General features: G+C 37.0%; 1 long non-coding RNA gene across 1 annotated transcript; it reads left to right on the top strand.

The window, feature by feature from the left end:
* LOC109950468 lies at positions 1 to 1,400 on the top strand. Its single transcript, XR_002272709.1, has 3 exons — positions 1 to 189; positions 549 to 666; positions 777 to 1,400. It is a non-coding gene; the product is annotated as an uncharacterized LOC109950468 (long non-coding RNA).

Raw genomic sequence — 12,973 nt, forward strand, 5'->3', positions numbered from 1 at the left:
AGTCTGCTTTTAGTGCAGGTGGTCGTGTGCTGGACGAAAAGAGGACGAGGCTTACTCCTCAAATATGCGAGGCACTTATGTGTTTGAAGGATTGGGAAGATGCTGATTTTCGAACTCAAAGTTTTGTAGATGAAGATCTCTCATATTTTGAAGATGACAGCACAAGTTCCCTTAATGAAGTTTGTTGAGGTTGGTACTTTGTTTTTGCTGTATGTTGATACTCAAACTTATTAAGCAAACAAAATACCTACTTAAATAATGGTTGGAGTTCCACTTTTTTTAGCGAGATCTGTCTTTCCAAGTTTGAATTTTTGTTAATTTCTTCTAGCTTGGAAATCGGGTGAACTTTTTAGCTGGTTTCTCACTCTGGTGTGGTTGCAAGCATTGGATACTTTCAACACAGCAATTGTTTCTCCTATCTATTATGCTATGTTCACCTCTTTTACAATATTTGCCAGTGCAATAATGTTTAAAGTATCATCACGTGAACATGTTGTGTTTGTGTGTGAGTCTTTGTTATAAATCTAATGTATGTAATCTTTTGGTAGGATTATTCTGGTCAAAGCGTGACCAGCATAGCGTCAAAACTTTGAGGGTTCATCACTGTGTTATCTGGGACTGCTATATTGCATAGTACACGAGGGCCAGATCCACCTTTAATTACAGGTTTGTATGTTGATGATCAGACTGCATGTCTTTTTGAAGATTTATGATGCTCTAAGTATCTTATTTTACTCCAGAAAATAATTAAATTTTTTTTCGGTTGACTGATGCAGGAACGTGAGATGACAAATGCTGATATTTTACCCGGTGTCCTAGATTAATTTTATTTTCCTTTTTGTGTAATTTGGGAGGGTAGTGGTACTCTTTTTCCTTGACCGGATTTTCCTCCTTTGGGGGTTTTTTAAGGCAAGGTTTTAACGAGGCCACATTTTTGCCCTCCACCTTTTTCATATTGTTTGGATGTTTGATTATTAATGTTTTCAAATAGTTCATCATTCCTTGCTTCTAGTTATATGTTTTATGTTTATAATTTTAATTATCTAGTGGGAAAAAAAAAATCAAGTAAAAAAAATTCAAATTAAATGGGCTTGTTCTTGGGCCCGAGTATGGCCCGAGCACGAGCACGGGCACGGCCCAAGCACGGCACGGCCCGTTTCAATATGGACTTGGGCTTTGGGCCGGGCTGGGATAAATTATTTTACTAAATGGGCCAGCACGGCACGGCCCGATAGATTAAATGGGCCGGCACGGCACGGCACGAATACATTAAAGGCACGAATTTAAATGGGTTGGGCCGGCCCGGCACGGCCCGTTTGACACCTCTACTCCAACTCCACCTCTACCTCCACCTTTAAAATATGAACATAATCTTTTAAAAAAATCTCTGCAAAAACAAAAAAGATGTATCTCACCACCTTGTTAATTCCTTTCAGTTAAACCAAGACGTAACATCATTACCATGTGCATTAAGGGTTTTTAACCCCTTGTTAATTCCTTTTAGTATTCACTCTGTTTTAACATTTATGAGACTCTTGTCATTGAAAGTTGGATTTGTCAAGATTTTCTAATTTTCTATTGAACTCGAAATACAGATTAGAGATAGTAAAAAGCTACTGCAACTGCAAAAGCAAACTATAGTCGGGCCTACAAAGTTCCTGTCATGTGGCTAATGTAGATATTATAAATGAACACATACAATTTTCTTTCCCTAGATGAAAGAAAACAATAAAGAAACACATAATTCAATTGCAGAAATCAACTATTCAATCTTATTTCATTTCACATTTTCTCCTTGTACAAAATTAAAACAAAAAACATAAGGTAGCTGCATCCCATTTATTAACATACAAAAATCCAACTAAACTCATGATCAGCTCATCAATCAAATTGAAAAGAGTCAACATTAGGAAAACTTTTCCATTTCGAGGTTTAAAGCATGAGAAAACATGTAGTAATGAAAGAAAACAAGGAAAAAAAATAAAATTTTTTAAAGATTATTCAACTATGCGAAAGAAATAATGGATATTTCTTTAAAGAACAATCTATCGAATCTCATAATATGCACAGATAATAATCTCCCAAAAGCCACTAGAGACCTCAGTTTTTCAAATTCTTGTTACTATTATTCTTCATCCAGACATGACAAAAAAAATCATGCACTTTGTGAAAAGTTTATCTTGAAAATTATTATAAGCAACATCAACAATACATTTCCCAACCCATGCAATGTATCCTACATTAGTTTCTGTAGAAATAACTTAATTATACATTGGAAGAAGACTTCTTTTAGCCAATGAAACTCTGTAAACTACTACAAAAGCTCATTCACCCAACTTTTTCCTCATAGCCAGTCATGGACAAAACAAAAAATTCCAGCCATTTGCATAAACAGAAACCAAAAGGCATAAAAGTAAGACAATTTGTAACAGATATAAGTGAAAACAATAACCGATTACAGCTAGCCACCAAGCTAATCTAATTATTATAGAGTAAAAGGTATAATCCAACCACTTAATTAAACTACCCACATGCAAAACAAGAAGAAAGAGTCGAAGTTCCCTCTTTTAAGAATAACTCATCCCCATTGTTTGGTTGCAGAGAAAATTCTACAAAAATACGAAATCAAAAGGTAAGAGTTGAACAAGCAAATCAAAATGGATAGGCCGTATTTGAGATGTGATTTCCCGTTTCTAAATTAATATTAAATTATTAAATTATTCAAGTAAAAGACAATTTTACCCCGAGAGTATTTTAAGAAGTTTAAAGTTGACTTTTTGTTCGGAAAAAAAATTTGGGAATTTTAGTAGTACCGTTGCATAGAGCGCGTCGATGCAAGTTCGTAGACACGTAGTGGCCTCAAATCGGAGTTTCAACGAAGAAGTTACGATCAACGGAAGTGCAGTGGCACAACCGTAAATATTTTGAGGTCAAATTTTTTTTTTTTAAAAAAACTCAAAGTAAAAGTTTTATTAATTAATCATGAATGAATTATTTTTAATTTTTGCTTTCCAAGCATACATTTTGAATTCAAATGCTTTTATAAAATTTTGTTTATGATTAAATGTGAATGGCTTGGAAAGTAGAAAAGGAAATGATAACAGGATTTAAGGATTTAGTAAGAAAAAGTATGGTGCCTAAAATGTTGCCTTCGAATAAACTGTTGCCTTCAGTTGAGTCAGCTCGCGTTTGACAGTTGCCCCACGAGTCCTAGGAATACCTGGATCGTGAGGAGCGAGGAATGCTGCTCGGGTTGACCAAGTGTCTCCTGAGTTCTGCGAGGAATGCGACTCAAGATAACTTTGTGTTTCGGAGTTATGCAAGGATGTGTCACTTATGTGACACTTGAAATTGATGGTATGATGGGGGAAATGAATAGAAAAGTATGGAATTTACGGATTTATGAAGGGTACACCTAGGTGGAAAAGAATTATTATTTTTCAATGCTTTTAAATGGTTTTGATGAATTGATTGAATGTATGAATGGTTATATGAATATAAATATGCATGCTTGATTTTTATATGTATATAAAACATGGATTAAATGAATTTTCAAATGGTTTTAATAGTGGAGTTAGTATGTTGGTATTATGTTTTGCAAAACTTTCTTTTGTCTACTCACACTTTTAATGTTTTACGCCCCCAGGTAGTAATCAAGTATCGGAGCACCACCACCGGGCATTCATCATCCACCACTCATCCTTTTCCATTATGTAGGATATTCTACTGTAACCGTACTACTTGGAAATTAAATTAATTAGTATGTTATGATATTGCCCTAGGATTTCTATAAGGCCTAAGGCCACTCAGATTTACTGTTAGATTGTGTGTGTTCTAACATTGTGCATGTTGAATGATTGGGGATATATGAATTGCATTTTATACAGGTGTAAATTTTGAGAAACGAGCAATTTACAAAGGAGACTCTGTTGAATTTTTGGCATAAGTTAAACCTTAAATGAATTCATGAGTTTAAGTTTAGAGGGCAATTTGGTCAAGTGTACCCAACACCTAACAGGTGTTGAATACGCACAAGTAGATCAGAGAGAACGACCCAAAAAGAGAGAGAGAGAGAGAGAGAGAGAGAGAGAGAGAGAGAGAGAGAGAGGGTAAAGAAAAGGTGATAAGGGCCCAATAAGTATGTATTTATACTTGGCATTCTCAAAATGTCCAGCTAAGGATGGTATTTGGAGAAGTCAGTTTGGCTTGATGGTATTTTACGGTATTTCCCCTAGCAGCTCGATAATTGTATATTTATTTTTAAATTAATAAATATATAATATAATATAACAAAGCATAAGTTACCCTAGAGCCATTCGTCATTCCTCCTAATCATAGTCTAAAATATCGATAATATCGACGAAATATCGAGAATATTATCATTTTTTTGGGTTAAGGATAATATCGACAATAATATTGGAGAATATCAATATCGATAATTTCCCTCACACTTTAGCAACATTTGGCCAAATTATCGCTATAATATCGATAATATTGAGATGACAAAGACAATGAAAATTTTGAAGAGTTATTTACACTAACACCCCTTGAGGTTTCTTGTGTTTTCACAAAATCACATTAGGTCTCAAAAATTACACGAACACCCCCTGACGTTTCAATTTGTTTTCACAAAACCCCTTTTTGTTGCTTATTTGTCCAAAAATTGATGGTTTCATTGAAAAACAAAAAAAAAAAACTTATGCAAGTGACAAAATTAACCTCAATGGAGTATATGCAATCTAATCATCAATTTTTAGATGAAAAATGAATGAAAAGGAGTTTTGTGAAAACAATTTAAACCCTCAAGGGGTGTTCTTGTAATTTCTAAAATGACAGGAATCACCCTGAATTTCTCAGAATCCGGGACAAATTCTGTGCTAGTTCCGACATCGTCCCAATGCCGGGCCCACTTACTAAAAACACGAGACTTTCTGTATAAATTTCGGCAGAGTCTCCCCTAAAAACAATTAATAACCCCAACTGGCATCATGCATAAGTTAAAATTCATGCAGTTTACATCAATGGCCTCCGGCCTCATAAATCAAACCCTAGTATGGGCGATAACAGAGCAATCTAAGAGTTTCGGTTTACAAGCGATAACCAAGTTTAACGAAAAGGAAATGAACAAAGCTTATCCTACTGAAGCTTGGGATTCGGAAGTTCAAAGCTGGGCTCTGCTACTGAACTTGGTCAACTACTGTCTGGGGGGCACAATACAGAAAAGTATGAGTGGACAAAAATAAAGTTTAGTTCATAGTTGAAATCAACATAATATAACCCCCACCATTTAGAAAACGATGCAGAAAACCATATGTATTCAAAATCGATATAGCCATATATAAATATATAGTTGAGTCCAAACCATAGTGAGATCCAAAATACCATAATGAAACTTTATTAATCATCCCATTCAAACCTTTCCCTCTTATACCTAAACTAGTCTCTCGAAACGCGTGCCCGTTGGCACGGCAAGTGAGAAAGTATCATCATGATAAACAAGAACGAATGAATAGATATATATATACACACAATATAATGGTTATATAATTATATATAAGTATGACGCCACTAAGTGTTACACGGGAAACAATCCAACCGAGGGATTGTTTGACTAGTCCACATGTAAGAATCCTCGATTGACCATGTGGCTAGAGAACGAGCCATCCAACTGGGACTAAACTCACCAGCACGTATCCTCAATACTCGTTCGCCTGTGACAAGTCCTACACGAGCTGACTAACCCCGCTAAGGGTCTACGAAACACCCCTTCAAAGGTGTCTGGGTTCCGACATCTCCAAGTATCACCACATTCCAATTATTCGGAGAGGTACATAGGGTAGTGCATGTAGCACTTCAACTGACATACTAAAATCCACTCTCTTTTCACAATCTCAAACCAACACCCCCCGTACCCCACACATAATCAATCATAGATAGGAATTCTCGAAAATATTATATATCAACTTAATATACTTGCAATATGCCAAAACCCAAATATTTATTTCAAAAAAATATATAAATATCATGTTCAACAATTAATGAAATAATAAACTCAATAAATCATTAAATCATCATGCTTAGCTTTCCGTCTTAAAAATAATGTTATCATTTGAAAACAATGTCCACTCACAAGTAGACCTACACTGCTTGATTCTGAGAGGGTCCCGCCTGTTACGTGCGAGTAGTTGGAGTACCTATTTCAGAATACGATTACGAAATTAATATAAATGCTTCAAATAATGACTTTAAATTAAAATCCTAGTTTCCTAGATTTCAAGTATGAGTACGAGGAAAGAGACGTTCTTAAGGGCCAATTACGTGTTTCAGATGATGGGATAGCCTCGGAAGACACTCGGTCAACCGGGCGGTCAAACTTTCGAAATTAGGTCACGGGGCCCACGACCTCATTTTTATGATCCAAAAGTTCCTATGGGTTCAACAAGGTTTACTAAACATGTCCTGCATGTTTGGTATGAATCGAACGGTTGGATCGTTCGCGATCGTACGATCGTACAGTTATCGTTTAACACACACTTTAAGTTATTGAATCGGAACATCCAGGACTTCAATTCACGATCCGCAAATTCCTATACGATCCTGGAGATGCCTAGATCAACATATATAAAATTGGAGTCGATCCAACGGTCCGAATGATAAAATGAGATATCCGATCGACAGTCAAATGATAACCAAATTCAAATCCGAGCATACCGTCGTGCTCAAAACGATATGGGGATCATTTTAGAACCAAGAAGTACACCGAAATACTGCCCACGCGCTGCCGGCGCGTGGGTGTCCAAAGCGATTCCGACGGTCGGAAAATCTCCAAACCACCAGTCAAGACTTATAGCTACATAATCAGGACATTGAGTGGATCAACTTTTGTTCTTGGACTAACCCCAAAAAGTGGCCAGAGATGGCCGGAATCGTGAGCCAAAACTGGCCAAAACTTTAATCGCTAAATCGACAACAAAAATGTAGAAATCGATCCTAAATTAACCAACCAGCAGCTAGAACACATTGAGTTGATGAAAAAGCATACATAGATCGAAGAATTTGGTAGTCGGAAAAGTCCAAATGAGCTCCAGAAAATCTGGGTAAAAACCGGCTAAATTCTTGCTTTTTCAGTCGATCGTTGTGGCTGCTGGCGTCAGGGATGGGGTGGGATGGAAGGAGGAGGAGGTGGTGATTCTTTTGGGTCCAGTGCACCTAAAATGGTTTCCCAAGTTGGGTGGTGGTTGGCCAAACGTGGCCGGCTATGCTGTTTGCAAAAGAGGGGGTTCTACTGCGCATGGGGAGAGAGAGAGAGAAATGAAAGGAATTTTCAGATTTTTATTAAACCCTTTTCGAATTATTTATAATTTTGCCACTACGTTCTTTTGATCGTAACTTCTTCGTTACACTCTGATTCAACGCACTATGTGTCTACAAACTCATCTCGGCACGATCTACGTCAAGGTATCATTCATTTCCCTAAAATCCTTTTGGATTAAAAAGTGACCAAAATACCCCTATCATGAGGGCAAAATTGTAATTTCATAATTCATTACATTAATTAAATTAACGAATAATTATATTTTGGGTCGGGGTGTTACATTAAACCTCAAGGAGTTTTGTGGAAAAGCCTAAAACCTCAGGAGCTGTTAGTGTAAATAACTCAAATTTGAACCTTATACTAACTTATCATACAATGTATAAAGTGTAAAATATTGTAGTAAATCATTATAAAATATACACTCGTGTTTGTTGGCTCGCTATATAATCAACTTAAATCAGTTAAAACCCATCATGTAATGCATTTTCTTCTAATTTTTTATGATAAAATCATGGTCTAAAATGACAAGACCCGACCCAAATTCTACTTTGGAATCTGCGCTGAACCCTGTGCATGTCTGACACTTGGCGGGTGCCGAGCACTAATGACCGAACTGCCCTCCTAACTAGAAACCTAATATTTTCTTCTAGCTTGACTTCTTCCTAAAATTCGGTAGTCTCCCTTGTAACTTGCTCATTTCCCAAAATTTTCACCTGTACACAAACAATTTAGATATCCTCATTCGTTCAACATGTACAAAAATAGAATTCATACAACCAAACATACGTCACACACCACAGTCCAAAGTTACTAACATGATAACATTCATGATAGGCTAAGCAGAAAAGAAGGTGTATAAATAAGCCGGGCTGGTATATACCCATAACTGCCACTTAATACCAATAATATCAGATTAGGCTCACAAATGAGAATGACAATAGAGAATTTATAAGCTTTCCTCAAACATTCATTCCTTGTCTCATAATATTAGGATTATTGATATTAAAACCTTTGCCCATAAAATACCAAGATAAAATCCTCGATTTTAGTTTTAAAACATTTCAAAACTTATATTCTCTCCACCTAGGCATACCCCCATTCCCGATCCGTCAATTCCATTCATAATCCGTCAATTCCATTAATACCGTCAATTCCAATAATAATCCGTCTATTCCATTCTCGCAGGCCTCGAAGACACCAAGTCTACTATAGCCGCAATCCTCGCACCACACGGTTCAGGCATCCTCGAGACTCGTGGGGCATTATCAAAAATAACAAAATTGTTTCAAGTCAACTGGAGGGTACTCCTGTGGTGGGTTTGAAAAGCCATATCTGAAACTTATCACAAAGTTTCCCTTTATTCCACAAATCCATTTCCATGCACTTAAATAGTTAATTAGTTTGTTAATCACGTCAAACTCCGATTATCAAACCATTCCAATACTGTAATTATAATCTTCATAGCAATAAATAACTAAATAAGTAAATAAATAAGTGAATAAATAAATAATAAATAATCACTACCCCTAGAGATTCCAATAGTTCCAATAATGTATAATCTCCAAGCATCGAGAATAACATGCAAGTATACTATCAATTACTATAATACACTTTAAAATAACAATAACAGAACTACACACAATTTAGCAATCTATATATAATTATCTATACTCATCCCATAGTTATATAAATCCATAATATGATCCTGATAACTCAATTTTCCGTCAGGACTTGTCTGCATGGTCATTATAACACTTCTCAAAGGATATAACTAACTCGGAAGACTCACGGTCAATCGAGGGGTCAAACCGCCTAAACTTGCTCAACAGGCCCGCGGGGCCTACGACCTCTGGTCACAAATTCAGGACTTCCTATTGGTTCAACACACTCTTCGAAACCTACCCTGCAAGTTTGGTCCGAATCGGATTGTTGGATTGATCACAATCGCACAATTGGACGATTATGATCTGGCCCAAGGATTCACGATTTCGGAGTATCCGGGACTCCGATTCATAATTCGTCGAATCCTATACGATCCTAGAAATACAAGGTACAACATATGTGAATTTGAGTTCGATCCAACGGTCCGAACATATCAAACCCGAAAATCGCTCAATAGGTGAGAACTGTTTGAGGCTTAAACGGTATCCAAATTGAAATATGAGCACACCCACGTGCTTGTGGCAACCTAGGGATCATTTTAGGACAAAATATGGCCCCACAACATTGCCCACAAACCACCACACACGCTGGCAACACATGGGTGGTTAGATCTATTTCTTGCGGCCTAAAAACATCAAAATCGAGGGCCAAGATTCCTACCACAGGTTCAGGGCATCAATTGGAGCCACTTTTGTTCTTGAGCCTACCCCGAAAAAAGGCCAGAAATGGCTAGGATTTCAACCTGAAATCCGGCCAAATTTTGAATTGAAAATCGAATTATCTAAGCTAGAAATCGATCAAATCCTCCCAACCATCAGCTAGAACTCAAAAAGTAGATGAGAATCCATACCTTGATTGCCGAAATTGGTGGCCAAAGGAGGGAGATCGAGGCCGGCGAAATTTGGCTTGTTTTCTTGGCCCTTTCGGTGGCTGAGATGACGGCTGGCGGCGAGAATGGATTGGGGTTCAAAGGTGGGGCCGGGCCGGTTTGGTTGGCGTCGGTTTCGTTAGCGGCTGTGGGCGGTGGCGGTGGAGAGGTTTCGTAGGGAGAGAGAGAGAGAGAGAGAGAGAGAAATAAAATCTGGTTTTTAAAACCAGTTTTCAAAAATTACAATTTTGCCCCTCTAAGTATTTTGATCGTATTTTCCTCGTTATAACTCCGATTTGATCCCACTATGTGTTCATGGACTCGCATCGACGTCATCTACGCAATGGTCTAATTAAAATTTTCAAATTCCTTCTCGATCAAAAAGTCAACTTTTATCCTAATAAAATATTATAGGGGCAAAATAGTCTTTTCGAGAATAAATTTATAATTAAATATTAATTTAGGTTTGGATTGTTACATAAAATATCAATGGTTTTAGAAATATTAATAGTCCAAAAACAGGGAATTTTCGATGGAAATATCAAGATATTATCGATATCAATAAAAATTGAATAAAAACCACGGAAATTGTAACTTTGGAGAATGTTTATTTAGTCAATTATCTATTACTTTATCACCAAAAAAAAAAAAGAAGAAGAAGGAAATGCATTGTATGATGGGTTTAACTGATTTAAATTGATTATATAGCGAGTTAACAAACAATGTGAGTGTAGAAAATATGTAGTAAATAATGAAAGGAGATTAAACACACCATAATCATTTATTTATAATGATTTACTACAATATTTTACAATTTATATATTGTATGGTAAGATACATGAGTGACTTAGCACCACATGGAGTTCCTAACACCTCTTGAGGTTTTTGGTTTTTTCACAAAACTCTTTTTCATTGATTTTTCATCCAAAGATTGATGATTTTATTTAAAAAAAAAATTCTTTAAATGACAAAGTTGGCCTTTGAGATTAGATTCCATATACTTCATTGAGGTTAATTTGGCATTTGCATAAGTTTTTTTATTTAATGAAATCATTAATTTTTGGACAAACAATCAACGAAAAGGGATTTTGTGAAAACAAACTGAAACCTCAAGGGGTGTTCATGTAATTTTTGAGACCTGAAGGGGTTTTGTGTAAACACAAGAAGCCTCGGAGGGTGTTAGTGTAAATAACTCTTTAAATTTTTCTTTGTCCTCATCATCTCAATATTATCGATATTATAACGATATTTTGGCCAAATATTGCTGAAGTGTGAGAAATTGTCGACGTCAATATTTCCGATATTATCAATACTTGTACGATATGTGTATGGATATATTCCAAAATATCTTAGACCCGAAAAAATGATAATATCCTCGATATTGCGTTGATATTATTGATATTTTAGTCTTTGCTCCTGTAAGGACTTTTTCGTTCCAGCAGCTGCAAATGGGCTTGGACTACTGTAAAGAGCAAATGGATGAAGTTGCCCCTTGTGCCTGAGTTCAAGAATCAAGCCCCAAGAGTGCTTCGAAAAGTTCGTGGAGCCGTAGAAAGCACTTTGGTTTCACCAACAAGACAGACAACTATTTACAGATCAATATTATGGCTTGGTTTAAGGAGTTTGTGGCATGGAAGCTAAACCTCCATGAGTTTAGCATTAGAGAGAGAGCTTGGATTTCTTATTGAAACAGAGGTTCAAAGCAAGGGGAGAGGGAAATTTGGGAAGATTTTGATGAGTGAAGAGAGGGAGAGATAAGGATAAAAGGATGGGTGGCTTGAGAAGATTTTCCAGTAGCTTGACGATTGCTTGGTCATGCTTAGGATGGTTGTTTTGCTGGGTAGGAGGTGCCTCCTTTTATAGGCACTGGAAGTCCCTTCTGGTTCAGGAACCCTAGCTGATTTTCCCCAAATTTTGCCAAGTCTTCTCCTCAATTTCCCTTCACTTCCTTCTATTAAATCATTTTTGGTGAAAATTCCTTAATCCAAGCACATTGGGGCAGAGCATTTTGGGGCTCCAAGGTTTTTCTGCATCTGACTTCTTCCATCCTGGGTGAGGCACCTCTTGCTTTTCCTCCTAGTTTTACTACCAAAGCTTGCAGAGGAAAGAATGGATAAAGGTACTGGTCTAAAAGTTGTCTTACTCCCAACAGCCCGTGCATTTGGGTTTCACTTGGTTTCAACGATGGCTTGGTTTTAATAGGGTGCTGGGATATTTTCTAAGGTGCTGTGCTATTTTTTCTCTCTTATGGTTACCCATATATTTGGGCTCAAGAAATGGGCCTGAGTTTGGTGCTCCCAAGCAACCCCAAACTTCCACTTCTTGGATCACCAATGGGCCTCATGAACACTCGTAACCATCCATACCACAACCTGCTCAGCAAGCCCTAGGCATTTGCAGACCATAACTTGTGTAAGCGCATACGACAAATTCCTACATACCCCGGTCGGTCTTCCTTCTCGATTAAGCATTGTACTGGACTAGAAACATATTTGGGCTCAACCTTGGATTTTTCAGGCCTCAACCACTCCTAACCACACAACTACTACACACCAGCCCCTATGAATCCCTTTTAGGTTGCTGCAATTGGTCCACCTATTCCTCCTGCAGATGGTGGAAAAAATCATGGAGGAGCACGGAGGTTGCATATGAGAGTATATTGGCAGTTGTCAATGTATAATCATCGAAGCCTTGCTTTTCTCCTTTCAAAATAAAATTTTCCCCTGGCCAGGTGGATAGTTTGATGCTAATGTTAATATTATTGGTGGACTTGTTAAGTTCTTTGGGTTTCCACTCTCATTTTACCTTGTGTTTTGTGGGATTTGCAGTGAAAAAATTTACCTTACAGTTACTGTGTGCATAATCTTCTCCAAATTACGAGGCCATATATCTTCTTTTGTTGTAGTGTGTGGCACCTTGCAAGATAAATTTTTATATAAAAAAAAAAAAAGGGAATTTGGGGTGGGTTTGAGAGAGTCCCCTGATGGAGACGGGGCCGGGGCCAGGTAAGGCAATACAATTTTTGACAATATATCATCATCATCCCTATAGGTGTACAAGGTTGTGGTGATGATATATTGTTAAAAATTATACAATTCTTTTTGTGTGCAAGAAAAAATTTCCTACAT

The sequence above is a fragment of the Prunus persica genome, chromosome G7, assembly GCF_000346465.2.
Source record: "Prunus persica cultivar Lovell chromosome G7, Prunus_persica_NCBIv2, whole genome shotgun sequence".
NCBI classification, from domain to species: Eukaryota; Viridiplantae; Streptophyta; class Magnoliopsida; order Rosales; family Rosaceae; genus Prunus; species Prunus persica.